Source organism: Lycium barbarum, chromosome 12, assembly GCF_019175385.1.
Source record: "Lycium barbarum isolate Lr01 chromosome 12, ASM1917538v2, whole genome shotgun sequence".
Lineage (NCBI taxonomy): Eukaryota > Viridiplantae > Streptophyta > Magnoliopsida > Solanales > Solanaceae > Lycium > Lycium barbarum.
The window spans coordinates 43,523,143-43,547,854 of record NC_083348.1 but is presented as its reverse complement, the minus strand read 5'-3'; positions in this window follow the sequence as shown (position 1 = coordinate 43,547,854).

Below are 24,712 nucleotides of genomic sequence, written 5' to 3'. Positions count from 1 at the left end.
AAGAAAAGAAAGGAAGCGGAAAGTACCTAAATTAGTAAACAACGGAGGATATCGTCTACGCATATCGGACTCGGTCTCCCAAGTAGCCTCCTCAACAGGACGATGCTTCCATTGCACCCTTACAAAAGCAATCTCTTTCCACCTCAACTTTCGAACCTGCCTACCAAGATCGCAATAGGCTCCTCCTCATAGGTCAAATTCTCATCAAGTAGATAGAATCCCAATAGACAATGTACGCACCACCGGCAAGGTACTTCTTCACCATTGAAACATGAAAAATCAGATGAACTCCCGCCAAACCTGGCAGCAATTTCAACTCATAAGCTATATCATCGATACAGTCAACAATCTCAAATAGACCAATATACCAGGGGCTCAACTTGCCCCTCTTACCAAACCTCATAACACCCTCCATGGGTGAAACCTTCAATAGAACCTGGTCACAAATAGCAAACTTCAAATCCTAGAACTTCTAGTCCGCATACATCTTTTGCCGACTCTGAGCTGCCAAAAGCTTGGCCTGAGTAACCCTTACTCGATCAAGGGACTCTCTTAATAAATTTGTGCTCCGCGGCTGAGCCTCGAATCCATCAAACCAACCAACCGGAGACCTACATCTCCTACCATACAAAGCCTCAAAAGGCGTCATGCCAATGCTCGAATGATAGCTGTTATTGTACGCAAACTCTACCAAAGGCATGTGTTGATCCCAAGGACCACTAAAATCAATGACACATGCTCTCAACATATCCTCGAGCACCTGAATGGTCTGCTCGGACTGGCCATCGATCTGTGGATGAAAAGTTGTACGAAGATCCAATCGGGTACCCAACTTCTCATGAAATGCTCTCTAGAAATGGGAAGTGAAAATAGTACCCTGATCAAATACAACAAAAATAGGAACCCCATGCAATCTCACAATATACCGAATGTACATCTTGGCTAACTTCTCTGCAGTATAGGAAACCTGAACTGGAACAAAGTGAGCGGACTTAGTCAACTGATCAACTATCACCCAAATGGAGTCAAACTTGCCAAGGGTTTTCGAAAGACCCGTGACAAAATCCATAGCAATCCTCTCCCACTTCCACTGGGGAATGGGCATCCTCTAAAGCACCCCACCGGGTCACTGGTGCTCATACTTTACCTGCTGACAATTCCCACACTTAGCCACAAAATCAACTATATCTCTCTTTATCCGATGCCACTAATAGTGCTGTCTCAAGTCACGGTACATCTTAGTTGCCCCCGGATGAATGGAATAGCGAGAGCTATGAGCCTCAAACAAGATCAACTGAATCAAATCACCAACACGAGGAACGCACACGCGTCCTATAATCCTCAAAATGCCCTCAGAATCAATCACGGCCTCCTTGGTCTCACCCCTCAAAAGTCTATCTCGAATCTTTCTCAACTGAGCGTCCTCAAACTGATGAGTCCTGATCCAATCCAATAAAAATGACCTCGCCTCTATACAAGCCAAAATTCTGCTCGGGGCTGAAATATCGAGGCGAACGAAACTGTTAGCCAGAGTCTGAACTTCTATGGCCAATGGACGCTCGGTAACAATCAATCGAGCTAAACTCCCCATACTCATTGTTACCACTCAAGGCATCAGCCACCACATTAGCTTTCCCGGGGTGATACAGAATAGAGATGCCATAGTCCTTCAGGAGCTCCATCCGTCGGCGCTGCCTAGAATTAATATCTCTCAAGGCAAACACATGCTGAAGAATACAGTGATCGATGAAGACCTCACAATGAACACCGTACAAATAATGCCTCCAAATCTTCAAAGCGAAGACCACGGCCAACAACCCCAAGTCATGAGTAGGGTAATTCTTCTCATGAACCTTTAACTATCGGGAAGCATAAGCTATCACTCTACCCTCCTGCATCAACACAGCAGCCAAACCCATATGGGAAGCGTCACAATAGACAGTGAAATCCTTACCCTCCACGAGCAATGCCAAAATCGGAGTTGTAGTTAAAAGAAACTTGAGCTTTTCAAAGCTCTCCTCACAATCATCCGTCCACTAGAAGGGAACATCCTTCTGAGTCAATCTAGTCAAGGATGAAGCAATAGCAATAAAACACTTCACAAAGTGACGGTAATAACTGGCCAAACCTACGAAACTACGAATCTCAGTAACAGTAGTGGGCCTCGCCCAACCTCTCACAGCTTCAATCTTCTGTGGATCAACTATAATCCCACCCTTAGACACAACATGGCCAAAGAATGCTACAGACTCCAACCAGAACTCACACTTAGAAAACCTAGCAAACAGGCTATGTTTCTTTAACAACCCAAGAACAGAACGAAGATGGCTCTCATGCTCCTCTCTACTCTTGGAATACACTAAGATGTCATCAATAAACACAATCACAAAGGAATCCAAGAATGGCCAGAAGATGTTATTCATCAAGGTAATAAATGCAACCGGGTCATTGGTAAGCCCGAAAGACATCACTAGAAACTCATACTGGCTATATCTCGTCCGAAAGGTTGTCTTCGGAATATCTTCCGCCCTAATCTTCAACTGGTGATAGCCGGAACGCAAATATATCTTGGAAAACACTAAAGCACCCTGAAGCTGGTCAAATAGATCTGTTATAACCCGTATTTTATACATTCGGACATTTCGAGGTGGTCGTGGTAAGTAAAGGGCAAGACCATTGTCCAAAATTTTTTTTATGTACAAGTTGGTTATGAATACTATTTATGAACATTAGTAGTATGGAAATATTGAGAGAGGCTAAGGGCAAAAAGGGAAATTCGCAAAGTGGCTTATGATAATATTGTGGAAGGCTAGCGGCAAAACGGGAATTTCAAAAAAAATGTTCGAGAAAAATTCTTGAAGAAGGCCACTTGGCCGTGTGGCATGTATATATATATATGGAAAAGAGATGACAAAATAAACCAATTAGTCATCTTTATTTTTATTATTAAAGAAGCTTGGAGAAGGGGGACATGTGTCCACTTATTACTTGTAGGAGGCATCTATATATATATATATATTAACAAGAGATAAGTATCTAGAGGTTTCATTTTCTTACAACATAAGAAGACTTGGAGAAAAACAAAAGAAGAAAGAGAAGGAGAAGAGATGGAGGTTCGGCCATAGCTCCAAAAAATTGAGCCATGGAAATTGATCAATAAAAATTATTTTCTTCTAGTATTTCCACCAAATGGAAGGTCCTTATTAACATGAAGGAGTTGTTGGAGCAAGCAAAGCCTTTATTTGTGTAAGTCACAAGCCCTAGCCGAGTAAAGAAGTTGGGTGAGAAAGGTATGTGTTCCACCCTCTTTTACATATGTTGTGGGTGGTTTATGCATGTTGTTGTATGAAGAAATGGATGAAATTCATGTGATATATATGTGTGTGGGTGTTGGCCGAATAGTAGCTAGGTGGGTGTAGAAGTGATGAATTAATTTTATTTAGTAGTTTGATTGTTATGTTGTGGATTCCATGATGTAAAATGAAGGTTTGGAGGCTTGAAATGAATTTGAAATTGTTTGTGCATTATTGAAGAAGTTAGTGTGATAATTAGTATGGTTTCTTATATTGTATGAATGATGTTGTTAATGTGTAGGTTGTAAATACAATTCATGAATTTGGAAGTGAGACATGTGTTGGAAGATTGTAAGTTGGGTTGTTGTGATTGAATTTGAAAGAAGGAAATAGGTTGTTATTGTTCTTGTTGGAATTGGAAGGTTTCGGGTGAAGTAGTATGTTGATTGAGTCGTTTTGAATGTTATGTGAATTGAATTGAATATAAATGAAATGTCGTTAAATTGTATGACAAAGGTTGTTAATGTTAGAATGCGTCTTGAATTGAATGTTGATGTTGTTGGTATGATTGATGGTATTGTTGTTGATAGTTTGGCCGAGTTGAATTCTCAGATTGTTGATTGATGATTTAGGCCGAGTTGGATTCTCGGGGATGGTGTATTTACAGGGGAGATGCTGCCAAAATTTCGGCAGATTATAAATGAATTCATTTGAAGGATTACGACAAGTATATGGTGATGAATCTAATGATTGCGTCAATCTTCTTGAATGTAGACTAGCGATAGCGAGCTTGGACGATTAAGCGTAGCTAATAGGACGTGGAGCAGGTATGTTAAGGCTCGTCCTTTTTGTTTCAAGGAATGATCCCGATGTTATGATCTCATAATTGTTTCCGTATCTTTCTTGTTTTTAAAAGATTAGATATTTATGATTTCAAGGCATGATTCTCTTCCCGATAACTCGAAAATGTCTTTTTCCAAAAGTGTCCATATTCTACCGAAACAGAGGTTTATGATTTTGTAAGATCTTATGGCAATAAAGATGAATATGTTTTACAATGACGTGGATGATGTCAAAGATGAGAATGTTTCTATGAGTTCATGGTTAAAGGTACTTGGTATGATTATTGCTTTGATTTTCCAAAAATAGCATCTAAAACGTTCATAGAAGGTTCTGTACTTCAAAAGCTCATAACTTTCTTATACTAAGTCGGATTGACCCGAAACTTGTTTCTGAGTCTTCAGGTGTCGGTTTATGTACGATGTTATTCGTTGCCAGTCTCATGTTATAATAATTGTTCCTTCAAGGTGAGACAAAGTCATGCTGATTATTCCATAATGTAATCGGAGGTTACCGACCTTACGTCACTCCGATAGATACATGACTTTCTTTGGGCTCTCATGCATGCTGCTTATATGATATATGTATATGATATATGTATATGTATACGGGGGATATGGGGAAAAGGCCCATATGTTGCGCTATAGACGCATTGCCACCTGGTCAGTTGGCGTAATATCATCCCGGACGCTGGATGCCCGGACGCGGGACATATGTGGGGGAGCCGACGTATTCGGCGCTATGATATGATATGTTCTATTTTCTATGTATATGAAAAAGAAATGTTTTCAAAGGAAAGATAAGCATGCATGGTATCCGCCCTAAGAGGCACTCAGATGTACAGGTTACTCTTTTATCTCATGATATGTTCTATATTTCCATTCTGTTACTATTCATTCCTTACATACTCAGTACATTGCTCGTACTGACCCTCTTTCTTCGGGGGCTGCGTTTCATGCCGCGCAGGTACACCCAGATGAGTAGAAGCTATTATAGAAGATGTTCCAGAAGAGTTGGCAAGCTCCATTTGATCTGGAGTGTTGCCGGGTCAGAGTACTATGCTATGATGTTTGTTCGAAGTTAGAGACATTGCAGACAGAGTCGTGGGTATAGAGTGCCGGTATTGTAAGCGGCTCCACCAGCTGATATGTTATTATGTTTCATGTCACGAGTTTCATGTGATGATAGATTTTACTTGAATTGAGTACAGTGAAAAGAAACATTCTGAAGGCTTTACTATGTTTTCCATTTCTTACTGATGTAAGAGTCTAAAGAGATTGAGTATGTAATAAGAGTCAGTGGGTTCGCTCGGCTCCGAATATAGGGTCGGGTGCCCATCACACCCTAGTAAGGTTGGGGTGTGACAAAGTGGTATCAGAGCAGGTCGTCCTAGGGGTTGTCTGCAAAGTCGTGTCCAGTAGAGTCCTGTTTATGGGTGTGAAGCCGGCCACATTTATAAACAGGAGGCTGCAGGGCATCTAGGGATTGTTGGCCTTCTTTCTGTCTTAGATCGTGCGATAGAGCCAAGTCATAGGAGAATGAAATTCTTTATATAAGCCTTACATACGACAGAAGGAGGTAAGTGATGATATGGAAAGTTATAGAAGTAAGCCTTGATATTTTGTTCTGTTACCTGAAATTGGAAGCTCTGGGTGGCTGGAATATGTCGTATGACTGTATCCCCTGTGAGGCATTATTGGTACTTGCTGCATGCAGATGTTGAATAATAGGAATGGTAAAGGAGATTCTGCCAGAATGGATACGCCTAACAGGAAGAAGCGTGCGAAGGAAATACTGTAAATAGGCAATAAGTGAAATGCATTGTTTCAGAAAGGTTATGGATTTGGCATGGCGCTGAAGGTGCGCTCACTACCATCGGGACTCCGGAAGCCCAGGACAGGAAGTAGTCATACACACAGGTGGGAGGTGAACATTGGGAATTGAAAAGGGTAAAATAGTAATTGTAAAAGAAAGGACGTGTTACGAAAATGTCTCGGAACCTGTAAGACTTCAATTTGCTCGAGATCATGTAATAAAGGTCATGTGAGGAAGCGGACGCGATTATATTAGCATTAAGGCACCGGATTCCATCCAAGTTTCGAGGTTAAGCGTGCTAAGGTGGGAACAATTTTAGGATGGGTGACCCCCTGGGAAGTATGCAAGAAATTCTACATATCCAGGCATAAGAGACAAATGAGAAGTTAGAGTAACCTAAGGGAAACTAGAGTATACGGAATGGCTAGAAACCTTAAGAGGTCGCGTAAGACGAGGTAGGCTAGACTGGAGAAGAGACAGAAAGTGCGTCACAACTCTGGAAATTTGGATAGGCTTGAATAGCGTTGGGAAGTATTTGTGGGCTAGTTGATAGTAAACATATATATATATATATATATATATATATATGAATGTGTAGGATATTCCACATATGATTGTATCGGTGGACATGGGAGTTCCAGCAACCGGCGCTATGGTAAGGAAGGCATTAATCAAGTAAGGGTACCGAAGATCGAGTGACAGCAAGAATAAATGATATAAGTGTTACAAGGAAAATTGATGTCATTTTCATTACAGGTTAAGATTGGAATGTTTTAATACAGCGCTATTTGGAAAAGAAAGAGAGTGAGTAGATGGAAAACAAGAGATCAAAGTGTCGGAAGAAGGTGAAAGGTAAGAAACCTCAGTGAGTGAAGCTCCCGAGAGAAAATACCGCAAAGCACGAGACTATTTGGGTAAGAACTCAAAGTAGCCATGTGAAAAGGGATAAAGTGTGGTAAAAGGAAACAGGAGAAGAGTGTGTGAGGTTTGACAACCGATTTCAATAAGTGGGGCTAAAGGAATAGTGACTAGGATAGGGGGATGTGAAGTAAGAGAAAGAATGCTTAGGCCTTGTGATGATGTTAAGGCGAGAGATATATAAAAGAATAAATGTGTACCATAGTTAAGGGTTCGATGAACAAGGATAGGGAGAGTGAAAGTTGTAAGGATTCTGTGCTAAGAACAAGAGTAGCGGGACGCTTGAGAAATATGGACGCACAGCTACAACACAAACACGTAGTTAAAGAAGAATTACGAGCAAGTGAGCTAAGCAAGCGAAAGACGAATAGTGGATGGAAGGGTATGGAAATGTGGACAAAATGATGACATAGACAGGAAGTAAAAGAAAAACTTAGGATAAGAAGTTTTCGATATGTTAGGCACAGAGTTGGAAAGAAGATGAGGAATAAGGCATAAACGAAGACTTCATAAAAGGACTGTTGGCATATAAGGAGCCCCTTAAAAAGGGGGGGGGGGGAGACCATATTATATTAGGCCAAAAAGGGATCACAATATTTTCAAGTACTAGAAAAGGAAACTTATTAGTTCGGGGCCAAAGTTTAAAATATGTCAGTACATCGGGAGTAAGTAAAGAATGTTTCGAACGACGACGACTATTATAACGAAAGTATCAATAATTGGTAGTCTGAGAATTTTTTAAAGAAAGAAAGAACGTAGTGCCTATGAATGAAACAAAAGAGTTCATCGGACACTAGAGAATAGTTCATGAACCATTAATTGTACGGAGCATGAGAATGTACGCTAGGTAATTGTATGAATCATCGACGTGAAGCGATACTCAATCATGTTTGTTGGGGATCCACACCGGAGAGCCAACAAGAAATAACGATGGACGAAACGAGCGCCAATACAAAGAAATCAAATACAAGTATACTTGTGTCAAGAAATGACCTGGGAAGGACAAGGATAATGAGATGGCGCAGTGGGTTAGGAAACCCATGACGTGGGATAAGGAATGGGCATAAGGAGAAGAAACACTATAAGAGGGACCCTCCCGAAATAGTATAACACCCCATAAGATTAGTTGAACATTCGAGGACGAATGTTCTAAAGGGGGGTAGGATGTTATATCCCGTATTTTATACATTCGGACATTTCGAGGTGGTCGTGGTAAGTTAAGGGAAAGACCATTGTCCAAAATTATTTTTATATACAAGTTGGTTATGAATATTATTTATGAACATTAGTAGTTTGGAAATATTGAGAGAGGCTACGGGCAAAAAGGGAAATTCGCAAAGTGGCTTATGATAATTTTGTGGAAGGCTAGGGGCAAAACGGGAATTTCAAAAAACATGTTCGAGAAAAATACTTGAAGAAGGCCACTTGGCCGTGTAGCATGTATATATATATATATATATGGAAAAGAGATGACAAAATAAACCAATTAGTCATCTTTATTTTTATTATTAAAGAAGCTTGGAGAAGGAGGACATGTGTCCACTTATTACTTGTAGGAGGCATCTATATATATATATATATATATATATATATATATATTAACAAGAGATAAGTATCTAAAGGTTTCATTTTCTTACAACATAAGAAGACTTGGAGAAAAACAAAAGAAGAAAGAGAAGGAGAAGAGATGGAGGTTCGGCCATAGCTCCAAAAAATTGAGCCATGGAAATTGATCAATAAAAATTGTTTTCTTCTAGTATTTCCACCAAATGGAAGGTCCTTATTAACATGAAGGAGTTGTTGGAGCAAGCAAAGCCTTTATTTGTGTAAGTCACAAGCCCTAGCCGAGTAAAGAAGTTGGGTGAGAAAGGTATGTGTTCCACCCTCTTTTACATATGTTGTGGGTGGTTTATGCATGTTGTTGTATGAAGAAATGGATGAAATTCATGTGATATATATGTGTGTGGGTGTTGGCCGAATAGTAGCTAGGTGGGTGTAGAAGTGATGAATTAATTTTATTTAGTAGTTTGATTGTTGTGTTGTGGATTCCATGATGTAAAATGAAGGTTTGGAGGCTTGAAATGAATTTGAAATTGTTTGTGCATTATTGAAGAAGTTAGTGTGATAATTAGTATGGTTTCTTATATTGTATGAATGATGTTGTTAATGTGTAGGTTGTAAATACAATTCATGAATTTGGAAGTGAGACATGTGTTGGAAGATTGTAAGTTGGATTGTTGTGATTGAATTTGAAAGAAGGAAATAGGTTGTTATTGTTCTTGTTGGAATTGGAAGGTTTCGGGTGAAGTAGTATGTTGATTGAGTCGTTTTGAATGTTATGTGAATTGAATTGAATATAAATGAAATGTCGTTAAATTGTATGACTAAGGTTGTTAATGTTAGAATGCGTCTTGAATTGAATGTTGATGTTGTTGGTATGATTGATGGTATTGTTGTTGATAGTTTGGCCGAGTTGAATTCTCAGATTGTTGATTGATGATTTAGGCCGAGTTGGATTCTCGGGGATGGTGTATTTACAGGGGAGATGCTGTCGAAATTTCGACAGATTATAAATGAATTCATTTGAAGGATTAAGACAAGTATATGGTGATGAATCTAATGATTGCGTCAATCTTCTTGAATGTAGACTAGCGATAGCGAGCTTGGACGATTAAGCGTAGCTAATAGGACGTGGAGCAGGTATGTTAAGGCTCGTCCCTTTTCTTTCAAGGCATGATCCCGATGTTATGATCTCATAATTGTTTCCGTACCTTTCTTGTTTTCAAAAGATTAGATGTTTATGATTTCAAGGCATGATTCTCTTCCCGATAACTCGAAAATGTCTTTTTCCAAAAGTGTCTGTATTCTACCGAAACAGAGGTTTATGATTTTGTAAGATCTTATGGCAATAAAGATGAATATGTTTTACAATGACGTGGATGATGTCAAAGATGAGAATGTTTCTATGAGTTCATGGTTAAAGGTACTTGGTATGATTATTGCTTTGATTTTCCAAAAATAGCATCTAAAACGTTCATAGAAGGTTCGGTACTTCAAACGCTCATAACTTTCTTATACTAAGTCGGATTGACCCGAAACTTGTTTCTAAGTCTTCAGGTGTCGGTTTATGTACGCTGTTATTCGTTGCCAGTCTCATCTTATAATAATTGTTCCTTCAATGTGAGACAAAGTCATGCTGATTATTCCATAATGTAATCGGAGGTTACCGACCTTACGTCACTCCGATGGATACATGATTTTCTTTGGGCTCTCATACATGCTGCTTATATGATATATGTATATGTATATGGGGGATATGGGGAAAAGGGCCATATGTTGCGCTATAGACGCATTGCCACCTGGTCAGTTGGCGTAATATCATCCCGGACGCGGGACATATGTGGGGGAGCCGACGTATTTGGCGCTATGATATGATATGTTCTATTTTCTATGGATATGAAAAAAAAATGTTTTCAAAGGAAAGATAAGCATGCATGGAATCCGCCCTAAGAGGCACTCAGATGTACATGTTACTCTTTTATCTCATGACATGTTCTATATTTCCATTCCGTTACTATTTATATTTATATCCCTTACTATGTTACTATTCATGCATTACATACTCAGTACATTGCTCGTACTGACCCTCTTTCTTCGGGGGCTGCATTTCATGCCGCGCAGGTACACCCAGATGAGTAGAAGCTATTATAGAAGATGTTCCAGCAGAGTTGGCAAGCTCCATTTGCTCTGGAGTGTTGCCGGGTCAGAGTACTATGCTATGATGTTTGTTCGAAGTTAGAGACTTTGCAGACAGAGTCGTGGGTATAGAGTGTCGGTATTGTAAGCGACTCCACTAGCCGATATGTTATTATGTTTCATGTCACGAGTTTCATGTGATGATAGATTTTACTTGAATTGAGTACAGTGAAAAGAAAAATTCTGAAGGCTTTACTATGTTTTCCATTTCTTACTGATGTAAGAGTCTAAAGAGATTGAGTATGTAATAAGAGTCAGTGGGTTCGCTCGGCTCCGAATATAGGGTCGGGTTCCCATCACACCCTAGTAAGGTTGGGGTGTGACAAGATCGTCAATACGAGGCATAGGGCAGTTGTTCCAAATTGTGACCTTGTTCAACTGGCGGTAATCAATACATATCCTCATGGTCCCATCTTTCTTTTTCAAAAATAACACGGGAGCACCCCAAGGGGAGACCCTCGGTCTAATGAACCCCTTGCTCAACAAATCCTGTAACTACTCCTTAAGCTCCCTTAACTCAGCAGGCGCCATCCAATATGGTGAAATAGAAATGGGACGAGTGCCCGGATCCAAGTCAATACATAAATCAATGTCGCGATTAGGTGGCATACCTGGTAGATCCGATGGGAATACCTCCGCGAACTCGCTCACAATAGGGATAGACTCAAGGGGTGGAGATGCAACAGTCGTATCACGAACATGAGCCAAATAAGCTAGAAACCCTTTACTTACTAACTTCTTCGCCCGAAGAAAGGAAATGATCTTTTTCGGAGTGGGACTAGGAGTACCCCTCCACTCAAGCCTAGGAATGCACGGCATGGCTAAAATGACTGTCATGGCGTGATAGTCCAAAATTTCATGATAAGGAGAAAGCCAGGACATACCCAATGTAACATCAAAGTCCACCATATCGAGAATCATCAAATCTACTCAAGTGTCATACCCCATAAAAGTAACCAAACAAGACCGGTAGACTCGATCAACAATCACAGAATCTCCGACCTGAGTAGACACATGAGCAGGTATATCTATGCTATCACAAGGCAAATCCCAACCAACAGCATGAAATGCAGATACATACGAATGGATCCAGGATCAAATATCACAGATGCTACTCTATGACGGATAGAAATGGTACCTAAAATCACAGCATCTTAGGCCTCTGCCTCGGGTCCACCAGGAAATGAGTAACACTAGGCTCCACCACGCCCAGTCTGAGATCATCCTCTCGCACTCTGAGAACCACCTCTAGCTGGCTGGGAACCATCTCTAGAACCATGAGAAGCACTGCGGCCTGACTGAGCGCCACCCAGCGGCTGATAATCCCACCTGGGTCAGGGACATCTCCTAGCAACATGTACAACCTCTCAACAAGAATAACAGGTAATGGGAGACGAATGCTGATACACAGAAACTGAAGACCCGGATGAAGCAGCCCTGTCTACTGGTCTAGAAAACAAACTCTCAGGAGCCCTCCGCCTGGGCACCTCACTAGAGGAAGTCGGTAACGCTAAATGCACGGGACAACCGGGATATGGCTCAGATGGCCTCGAAACCTGACTAACGCCCTCGAACTATGACCTCCGAAACTGCCAGTCTGATGCTCTCTCTTGTCACTACCACGAAAAGCACGGGCCTTAGCGCCCTCAACCATAGAAGCATGCTCGATAATGGACTGGAAGGAAGCCCCCATAGACTCCATCTGATGACAAGGAATCTGTAGAGAGCCCACTAGTCCCCCAACAAAACGCCTGATCCTATCGGCCTCAATAGGGATCAAGGGAGTATAATAGCGGGCCAAATAGAGGAAACAGGTCATGTAAGACACCAAAGACATGCCCCTCTGCTCCAGATACAAAAACTCCTCCCTACGCGCCTCTCGCAAGGACCGGGGTACATACTTCTCAAGGAAGGCTCGGTAAAACTGAGTCTAAGACAAAGAAGGGGAACCCTAGGGTCTGCAAGCCACGAAATACCTCCACCACGTCTTCGCGTCGCCGCAAAATTGGTAGGACACATAATCAACCCCGTGGGTCTCCACGATCCCCATCCGGGGCAGCAACTCGTGCATATTAAGAATAAACTCAAAAGTATCCTCAGACGAAGTACTAGCAAACCTCGACGGCTCTAACTTCTTGAATCTCCCAACCAGGTCCTGATCAGAAGCAGTAATAACAACGCCCTCCATGTGCCTAATATCATCACCAGGAGCAGGTATCGTATCAATGCGAGGATCCATAGTTGCGGTGGGATGTGCTACCCGCGTAGGTCCCTGCTCAGGGGTCTGTGCCCCTAATCGGGTCTGTGAACCCCCGCCGGGAGTAGTAACACCGGCTGCCACCTGCTGGGCATCAAGATGAAGTAGAATCCTGGCCATAGTGTCATGCACGGCCTGATCATGAGTAACCTCAAGCTGTGTCCATGCTGGGGCCACACCATCCTCTGCGGCCTTGCTTCTATCCAGCTGATACTCGGGCTCAGGAGAGGGAGACCTCCCTCACCGTTCTCCCACCGCAAGAGCCCTACCCCTGGTTAGGGTAGCCCCGTGGCCTCTCGCTCTGCCTCGCCCTCTATCTATCGCTCGCCCTCGTGTGTCAGCCGTAGCTGCAGACTCGGGAACCTGACCTCGGGCCATCGTAGCTCGAGTCCTCACCATCTGTGAGAGAAAAGATAAGGGTCAGATATCAATTTGATCTTTCTAGATACCAATTTGAATAAAGTAGCACGAAGAATAAAAGAAAGTGATATTTCCTAAATGTCCTATAGCCTCTCCTGGATAAATACAGAGCTCATCGTATCGATCCACGAGACTCTCCTGGACACGCTCTTGTATTATAGACCGGGTAGCCTAAGGCTCTGATACCAACTTATGACGACCTATTTGCCTAAGCCGTGCGGGCACTTACTTTCCCATCTCGGTAAGCAAACCCTCAACCTATCAATGAAAGAATACATAAATAAAGAAATCAAGCAACAGAATAGAATGAATACATAATTCTCACGATATATATATATATATAGTGCGGAATAATAATAACACCACTAGGGTTATTATATATATATATATATATATATATATATATATATATATATATATATATATATATAAGTAGTAGAATAGTGCGGAATAATAATAACACCACCAGGGTCTAGTATGAGTAATACAAGAGCATCTAAAAGGGAATAATACAAGTCTTCAATAATAAATACATAGGGTGTATATGTCTCGGAATAGAGTAGGACATAAAGATAAAGAAGTCTTCAAGGTAGCGAATGGCCATGCTCACCCTAGTCAAAGATAGGGCTGAAGCGACTATCTGCCACGTGGATCCAACCTGATACTCTGCATTCATAAAAGAATGTACGAAGTGCAGGTCAGTACAAAACAACGATACTGGTAGGCATCATCAGCCGACTAAGCATAGCTAACACAACTCAGATAATAAAGCAAATAAGCAGATAAACCAACAAGCATAAGCCAATGTAATCAAATCCAAGTACGCGTCATCGCCTAAGTAAAGCATCTAATCCCAAATGAGCCAAGTCTGGATGTATCAAGTCCGAATCCAACATCACAAGTACAACACCAAACATCTCAAAATCAATCAATAATGCAATGCAATGCAATAGTTCATGAATGCAATGCAATGCCAAGCAAATGTTGTGTACACATGTACTCCAGACGGAAATATCAACATCTCGGTAGCACAACCCAGTGTGACGCACGAAGTCTAAGTGCCACTCATCCCGGATCTTTGCCCAACAGACCGACGGGACCCAGATCTTTGCCCATAGGGGGTTCTCACTGGCACCACCCGGGGGGACCCGCAGAGTCGATGCACTCACTCAATCAACAATCGCGGAACTAACATCGGACATCAGCCATCTCATGTCACTCAAGTAAAATCGAGCCCAACTCATCAAGGTGTTTCATCAAGTATCATCAGTATCTCAACAGTGTATCATAAAAATGAGATTGCGTACAATGCATGTATCAACATCAATAATCATGCTCAATATCACAAGTACCAATAATGGGTACGCCAGTAATATATCCGAATCACAAATACCAACAGTGGGTATGCCAACAATATCACCGAATCACAAGTACCAACAGTATGTATGCCAACAATATCGAATTCAAGACAATAAGCAGAATCCAATATCTATCAACAACTCATGGCATGAAGCTAATACAATAGAACAATCAAATCACAACACAACGGGGTGGCTAGTCCCAACACACAACAAGACCCAACCTAAGACAATATCCAACCCAAATTCATACCCAAATGTTACATGCTGTCTCCGACGATATAATCTAAATATGTGTTTCGCTATACGAAGTCTCACCAAGAGTAAGCCATAACCTACCTGGATGGCCGAACCGCAACACCAACAATTCACTCATTTGCCTTGCCTTTTCGCTGAACCTCAGCACCAAAGTAGTCTAAGCATAATCGAAATCTAGATTAAAAATCATAAAGAATGATACTAATATTGCTACTATTCAATCTAGGTCAATTCTAACCCTAGAAATTGGGGAAACTGGCCCACAAGGGCAAAATGGGAAATTCAGAAGAAAAATATCAAATTAAGCACTAGGTAATCATAACCCAACCACTAATTGCTAAATTAACTCATAGATTTACGCAATTTCGAATTAACGTAAAACCCCCAATTTGGGTATAAACCCTAAATCTTTGATTCCGAAATTCAACACTGGAAATTGAAGATATATGATTGATAAGCTTAGACCCATCACAATCTAACTTAAACACCATCAATTTCATCATTAATAAGCCTAGGGAAAAGTTCATCAAAATCCTCTTCCAACTTCCATTACTAAGGGATTATTAAAGGAAAGGGGAAATCTATGATGATTTGGATTAAAGGAAGAGTAAAGGAACTGGTAAGATTTACCTCCAAGAATATTCCCAAAATATCTCCGAGAACAGTTCCCAAAAGCTCCAATTTCGAAATGGGAGCAAATGAGGGTCTAAAGGCTTTTAACATTTCATTAATTATACAAATCGTCTATCACCCGCTTTAGCAGCACTGGGACCACCCCAGCGGAGCCGCTTTAGCGGTCCCACGACCGCTTCAGCCGTAAGGACAAAAAAGCTATTGACCGCGCCAGCGGTGCTGGTACCACCAAAGCGAGCACCAGACACCAGAAACGTACTCAAGTTCCGCCATTTGATCCGATTTTTTGACTAATTCCCGAGGCCATCTGCTCACATACCATACATATATACTCATATAAAAACACGCTACGAAAGCACCCGTGGCCTCGAAATTTCCAACGGAGGCCTCGTTGACCGAGTCAACCCCCGACGCGTTAATTCCAATTTCCCAACCCAAGTCCCAAAATGCATCTGAGTGCATTGGGAACCGAATCACACGCACAAGTCCTAAGCGACCATCCGGATCTCTCGAAATCGACAAAATTCTGAAAAAAGGTCCGTTTACCCAAAAGTCAACTTTGGGTCAACCACTTTTCACTTAAAGCCTATATTTCACAAAAGTTGCCCGAATCCTGTCTAGACACCTCAGAAAGCGTGCCAACGGTCCCCTCGAGTTAAAATTTAGCTAATCAATGCTCGAAAAAGAGCGAAAATGCCAGAAAGACTATAACGACCAAACGTTTGGTCGTTACAGTCCACTTTGTCAATCATCAAAACTTCACACATGGCTTACACCAATAGTTTCTTAGAGGTTCATGACTGTCATTGGGTTACGCTTTAGGAAATAGTTACTTGAGTTCATTATTCAGTTTTTTCAGTTTTGTTGGCTATTTCATTAAAAACCTGAGCTCAGATGTGACTTTTAGTTAGATAGAATAGGGTTCGCTCAACGGCTAGCAACAGTTGGGTGTCAATCACATTCCACCCTAGTTTGGGGCATCAAACATCCATTCAAACAATTGGTTACATGATTTCACAAACTTAAGGTGGTTAGCAATGAGCAGATAAGACCAAAGCAATACCACAATTGTCCTTAGCCCCATGATGGGCGTCAAGCTATTTACCCTTAAAAAGGTACAGTTGAATTTGAACACTAGTTTAAAGGACACTTAGATTATTTTGACTAATTAACGAGAATAATGAAGTAAACAAAATGACGGTGCTGAATAAAATCAAGTAAGAACGGATTCAATGTAAATAATTGTATTGATAAATTAGCCCGATTAGCCCGCGTTTGGAATAATCTTTTGATGGAGATGCCTCCGGAACAACTTCGAGCTTAATGAACAATATGAACTTGATTACCAAATGAAGAATTATGTTGTTGTTTTACTAGCTGCGTAAGTATGAATTGTTAAGCAAAAAATTGTAGGAAACATCAACACACTACACGGGGTCTACGAGCCTCTAAGAGTAGGAAACATCTGTTATATCCCGTGTTTTCGCATATTCAGAAATCTTGAAATAATCGTGACTTGTATGTTATAAGTCAATAATTTGATTTTATTTGTTATGCTTATGTTGCTCATGGAAAAATATTGGCGCAAAGACATTGGTGGAGGTTAAGGGAAAAATTGGAATATTGGAAATTAGTTTCGGAAATTACAAAACACGATTTGTAGCTAATTGGGCTCAACAAAAAATTAAAAGGAAATGAGGCCCAAATGCTCAAGGGTGGCCGGCCATGTGTATTTGGCCCAAGCCCACCTTAATTAATTCATGTGATGAATTAATATAAGATGACTAAGTCATCTTATTTTCCCAAAACACTCTAGAAATTTCAAGAGAGAAAGGAACAAGAAAAAGAGGAGAAAACCTCTAGGCCATTTCGGCCAAGCCAAGTTCCACAAAAGAAATTTGGGAAAATTTCTCCAAAAATTATTTTCTACTAATTAAAGGGTCCTTAGCAAGGTGGAGTAGTTATTGGAGTAAGAGAAACACATATTCATACAAGTTGAACTCTCTAGCCAAGTGGAGGATTGAAGAAAAAGGTAAGGTTTGATTCTTTCTTGTATGTTAGGGATGATTTTGTATGTGTAGTGTGTAAAAAGTGGATGAAATTCATGGAAGGGAAAAAAAAACTATGGTGTGGCCGTGTATATCTATGTATGTGTAGGAAATCATGTTTTAATTATTTTATCTATTGTTGGGTTGATATTGTTGTGGATGCTATGTTGACAATGAAAGTTGAATGATTTTGGAGAAGTTGTAGCCATGTGTGTATGATGTTAGCCGTGAGTTGTATATCACATGTATAGCCATGTATATTGATGAATTATGAAGGAATGGTGAGCAAGTTTTATTTAGTACTTTGGTTGTTGTGTTATGGATTTTATGTTGCAAATAGAAGCTTAACGAGTTTAGTGAAGTGTAGTGGTTGGAGGCTTGTTGTGTAAGTCATGTAAATGGAATATAATGTTGATGATATGATGTTGTTAATGCGTAAATTATTAAGTTGTTATGATTTTCATTAAGGTTAGAAAGTCTTGAAGGAAGTAATATGTTGATGACATTGTTAGTATGGTTGTTGACATTGTTGATGGTAATGTGGCCGGGTTGAATTCCCGGGATTGTTGTTGATTGAAATTGGCCAAGTTGAACTTGGTGGAATGGAGTATTGACAGGGGAAGTGTTGCCGAAATTTCGGTAGCCAAGTGTCATTTTAAGAATTCAATCCTAAATGCACTAATCAATGTTTGGTAAACATGACCAAATTGTAGATTTTGGCGGATTTGCAACTGGAGTCTGGGATAGCATAGGGAGCGGAAAAAGGTATGTAAGGATTCACCTTTCTTCCTTGGCATGTCTTAGACGTAATAGGTTTGGACACGGGCCTCGGGGACAATTCCTTTCCTAGAAATCCGAGATTGAAATTAACTACTATTCATTCAGTAGAATTGAAGTAAACGCTCATGAATAGTTGAAAGAATTGTCTAAACACCTAGAACTTGCATGAATGGGATCCGACTACCCTAAAACTCTTATGAGTAAGGTCATGAAATGTATTATACGTAAATTGTGTACGCCACCTCATTTGACTCGAGGTGGGCCCACTGTTCCCGGATTCTCTTAAATGCTCCGTTTATCAAACAATGAGTGTGGTAACTATTCTAATGAGAATATTTCTATGATGACAATGACGACGATATTAAGAAAGAGAATATGTTTATGACGAGTATGATAAGAATGATCCCATGACTAAGAGTTACAAGTTAAGAGTTCAATATGAGTATGAAAGTGTCAAGCTAATTCTTGACCCTAAATTCTATTTCTTGGTTATGACTCTATTTTTTTTAAAAGACTTCAAAGTATATGAAATGTCGTTTTATGAAGTCTATGACTTCATTCTATGTTCTTCCTTAATGGTATTCTTTGTTGACAGCCTCACCTTATAATGCTAGTTCCTTCAAGGTGAGACATAGCGATCATGATGGTTCCATAATGTGAATCGGAGGTTACCGACCTTACGTCACTCCGATAGAGTTGTAGTTTTCACTTGGGCTCCCATGCATGTTTTACATTTGCATATGATTTACTTTATGACACCGTACCGTCCAACGGGCGGCCGGGCAGACACACCACTGCAGTGGGCAGATTATACCCCGGACGCGAGAGGCCTGGACGCGGGCTCATTACACCGTACCTACATGGTCGGGCAGTTTACTCACAGATATTTATGTTTTTTTTTAAAAAAAAAGGCTTGCATGCATGATATCCGCCCCAAGGGGCTCAGATGACAGATTACTCCTTTATTCCATGGTCTGTTAATGAAGCGTTACACCGTACCTATATGGTCGGGCAGTAATCCACCGCACCTATATGGTCGGGCAGTAGTCCACCGTACCTATATGGTCGGGCAGTTATGCACCGCACCTGCATGGTCGGGCAGTTTACTTCCAGTATCCATATAATATTCCAGAAGGTAAAGTTAACTTGTATAATATCTATTATGGCAGACAAACAGAGACACAGGTTATATCACTCTCCTATGTTGTGTTTTCTGCTCTCGATTATGATTTCGTGATATTACTTATGCCTTACATACTCAGTACACTTTTCGTACTGACGTCCCTTCTCACGGACGCTGCGTTTCATGCTGCGCAGGTAAGCAGGTTGACGGACTTGACTCCTAGGAGCTCTCCAGCGGTACAGTGAAGTGCTCCAGTTGTTCCGGAGCTCCAGTTTAGTGGTATTACTTTTGTGCACATACTTGGGCATGGCAGAACCCGGCCCATCTTGTTATTATATGTATTGTGTTAGAGGCTCGTAGACAGCCATGTACAGTCAGATGTCCTATGATCTTGTTTACCCCCGTCCTTGTATACCAAGTTAGTAATGTATATTAATATATGTTTATAATAATGCTATAATTAGTAATGTTAACTAAAGGAATAACGATAATCAGTATTATGGCCCACTGAGCATAAGAATATGATGCGAGATAAGGGGTGCTCGGTACCAGTATTGGGTACCCGTCGCGGCCCCAAGTTGGGTCGTGACAACATCATCCTCATAAAAGGTCGGGACTACACATCCACTGACGTATCCAAAACATAAACAGTAACCATGCAGTCATAATCATATACCAAATCCAGAAAGTCTGGATGAATGGCACTTGCTGACCCGCTGATGATGCTCCTATCACGGCGCGTCTTCAATAAACCTGTCCTAACCTGCAGCACGAGATGCAGGTCCCAAATGGAACAGTCAATACAAAAAATATATACTGAGTATGTAAGGCAGGATAAAATACGGTAATGAAACAAGACATAATCATAAGATAAGAAAAACGAAGGACATAATCTGAAAGCAGTTAATATTCAATGCATGATAAAACCATTTTTCATATGCAATATATATATATATATAACATACCCGGACCTAGTGGGACTCGGTGAGATATCATACCAGGCCCTATCGGGACTCGGTAATAAGCATCATCATTATCATATCATCCCGCGTCCGGGGCATCCCGCATCCGGGGAAACTTCATATCATCATCATCATCATCATAACGTACCCGATCCTTTTCGGGACTCAGTAAACATACCCAACTGATCAGTGGTTGCACATCTACGTGTCGTACCTGGTCGACTATAGCGCGACTCGGTAAGTAAAATAGTGTAAATAGAGTATATATATAAATGCGTGAAGAGTTCAAGAAATAGACATGGGCCTTTAGGAGTGACATAAGGTCGTGACCTCCAAATTAGTTATGGAATGTATATCGAGGCCAAAAGGACAATCAATAATATTTACGATATCAATAAACAAGCATAAGGATTATACATGATATTTTGTGGAATTTAACAAGGTCCAAGGAATGCACACTAATGGACTTTCAGTCATAATTAATAACCACTTTTAGAGAAACTCGTATAAAATATATTTTTCCATAAAATCGGTAAATCTCGTAAAACATGGCTTTTTCTCAAAATCCAGGTTTCTTATAAGATGTATACTTTCTTTGTAAAACTTCGGACGGTTCGAATGGAGGAGCATGCACGCTAAATAGCTCTAAGACTCGTGCCAAGGAAATGAGGACAATTAAACCTTACATACCTGTCTCTACTGCCTTCCTAATCCCGACTTGCTCCCTTACTCCACCGCTCGTCCCTTCATCCCGAAACCTATATCGACAAATACTTCCTTTAGTAAATTTCGTAGATTCTGTACATTCAACTTATCAGAATCCTATAGTCTTAAAGAGTTCGATTTATGGAAAATTCGATAGCACTTCCTCTATTTTTGTTATATCCCGGCATGTGTCAGATAGCCGTAATATCAATAACAACAACAACCATCAACAACAACAACAACAATAACAATACTCAAGAATCAACATCCACAACCTCTATTCAAACCAATTTTCATATCAATCTACCCGTAACACCCATAATAAGGATAATCTCACTTTCCCTATCAATTCAACTTAATATGAGATAATCTAGCAAGTATTACTACGGATTAACTCAATTATCAAAGACGAACGGGATTTACCTTAATTTCTCTTGGAAACTTGAAGGACCAGATTGCATGGAGGGGTTCCACCTCCTTCTACGATGGCACGATGGAAAGTTCGAGGTCTACGAAGCGTTATGCACATCCCGAGCCTTAATCTCCACTAGATCTTACTAAAATTTGAGCAAGAATACCCCTAATCTCTCTAAGGTTTGCTTATGGATGTAAATATGATGTTTTGGGGGTGAAATGGGTGAAATGGTGAGTTAGTGGGGTATTTATATGTGTGTGGATTGGGTTTGTCTTAATGGTCCAAAATTAGTGGGATTTTAAGGGGTTTCTAGAATTTCCGCATAGGTTCGCGGACTTCTGGCAGATCATTTTAAAATGCTCATAACTTCCTACTCCGAAGTTATACTGATGAACGGTTTGTTGCGTTGGAAACTAGACTCGACGAACTTCATTTTAGGCTCTTGAATCACCTCAAACCTCTTTGTATGCTAAAATTTACACTCCCATCTAGTTGTACCAAAGTTTGCTTCCGAAATTTTACCAACTTCTTCCAAGGTCCTATTAACTTTCTTTTTTTCTATCCGCTTATCCCGGAACCTTCCGAAACTTCCCATACATGATATTTATCATTAATTATACTTGATAACAGTCATGTCCCCTGGTTCCAAGGTTTTCATTCCCGGTTACGACTTACGAGATCATAGTTCATCCTTTACTTCATTGTTACGTACTTCCCATGGCTTGTACCTTTTAAGACTTCACGGGTTGTCTACGATATTCCATTAATATGGTGAAATAAGTGGCGTGCTCATGCTCTGAGAGGGCGGGGTGTAACATTCTCCCCCCCCCCCCCCCCCCCCCAAGAACATTCGTCCTCGAATGTTAACAGTCGAAAGGTTTCCTCACTTGTCGGGTCCGTTCTCCCAGAATTCTGATATCATTCCATGGGGCAGAAGCTATATTGGACTTAAGCATGCTTTTATACACCAACACTTCTCCTAAAGGCTTCCTCAGCCTATTATCTCTTGAATCTAGATCCTCTTTTCATTACTCCTTACATCCTACGTCTTCTCCTCCAGCTACTACCTTCCGACCAGCTATAACCACTGAGTCTACTTCATTATCTGGTGTGGATGGCCTTAAGTACCTTCGGTTGTCCTGAACCAACCTTTCTTTCTCTGTCCGCATAAACACCTCCTTTGTCACTTTTGTCCTTCCTGATTTGCTTGGATCTATCATGCACATGGCATGTTGTGCGGTGTATACATGTACTTCCATAAGCCCTTGAAAGTATGGGGTCCCCTCTTATTACGGTCCGTCGCACTATAGCATGTTGTTGATAGTGTCCGTATTTGCTTCGCCTGTCCCCAAACATACGTTCTTGTCTTCATTGCCACCTAAGTTATCTTTGCGAGCAAGACCTTTACAGCTCAACACTTTGTCTTCCATATACTAACTCTTGTTTTCCTTTTTGTTGATTAACTACGGGGTACCGCTGTATACTTGAACCTGACGTCCTTCTTATCTTCGTCTTCTAAACATGTATTTAGTTTCCGCTAATTCCTCTGTCTATCTTGTTGATAATCTACCTTCAAGAGTCCCTTTCTTCCTTGTCTGCACCCTTGCGCATAGATAGAAAAGGCTGATGATCAATGGACTTACTCGGTTATCCTCAGAGTTTTCCCCAGCCTTCCTTTGTCCTTATTTTTACCTTTTAATCCTTCATTACTGCCTGTTGTCATTGAGTTAGTGTGGTACGGGGTACTCTTTCCTTGGTGCATTTGCCTCCTGGCGGCCTTCGGAGTCCTCATGACTATCTTTAATTCTTGCAACAACGTTCCCAGTTTCCATACCTTTACATCAATCTTGCATCTTTACTCGAAAAGTTTCTTCCCTCATCCTTTGTCTAATATCTGCCCTCGGGGGTGCCGACAACGCTTGGCCTGCTCTTGGTGAAAAAGTTACGATATGCTCCTTGGATCTGGTTAATACTTGGGAAATTTTGTTTCTAGTTTTTCAAGTCCTTTGGCTACTGATGGCATCTACTTACTGTTGTTCTCGTCTTAGGCCCTTTTCGCATTAATCGTCCTTCATATGACACCTTCTTAATGGCCATAGGTTTTACGCTTACCCCATTCCTTGCGGTTATGGACTTCGACTTAGTGCTTGTCTTACTCTGATGTCTTAATATTTGGTTATTTTGTCATTGCCCACTTCCCCTTATTTGATCATTGGTCCTTACCATACTATTCCTTGAGTGAGCTCAATTCTTAGGCGATGGTGTTACTTGGGATTCGGGGGGTGAATTCCATTGCTGTCCTAATCGTCCTATTGTCATTGCTCTTGATAGCGATTAGTCGTACTCCCTTTGTCTTATACCTTGCTCATCCTTGCTTGTCTTGGAATTCGGTGATCCATACAGTAGCTTATACCTGTGTCCATGGTTGTTACCGGATCACATTGCAGTCGCATCATATCTGTCTCCAGTATCTTCTGCTTATGATGTTTCCGGATTGCGTCTCTACCTCTTAATTACGGGAGATACCTCTCCACCTTTTGACTATGTCTAGGTCCTTTCCCGATATCCATTCTACTTCCATTATCCATATTGCGTCTCTTCCGGGTGGTTACCTTACCTTTATATTCTTCCTTTCCTATTTCTTTCCCTCCTCCCCCCCTCCCCCCATAGGGGTGTCCTTACCTTTCTTTACTAATCCATACTTGAATTCCACCAACTAACCAAAACTACCTATGTGGCTTACCCTCGCATAGGCGCTCATTACCTGCTGCACTTAGGTTATCCCTTGCTCCCATGGCGACTAACCGACATACCACTAATCAAGTCCAGTCGACGGGTGGGATACCTTGCAGCAAACAGGGGCTCTCAACCTTGTTTCAGAGTAGAAGTTAGATTTCATTCGTGTGTTACTTACTTGCCCTTGACAATATTCGTATCCCTTACCGCGGCTGAAATATGTTGATTCGCTTCAAAAGATTCTGTAGAAAATCCAATAAGTATTGAGTCACGCTCCCATTCGTATTGCTACCCGTAATATAGTCCTTAACCAATATTTTCCAAGGATGTCATGGAATTCTTCCTAACACTTCGCCTCTCTGCTACCAAAGTCGTATAACACCTTATGTTTGGAA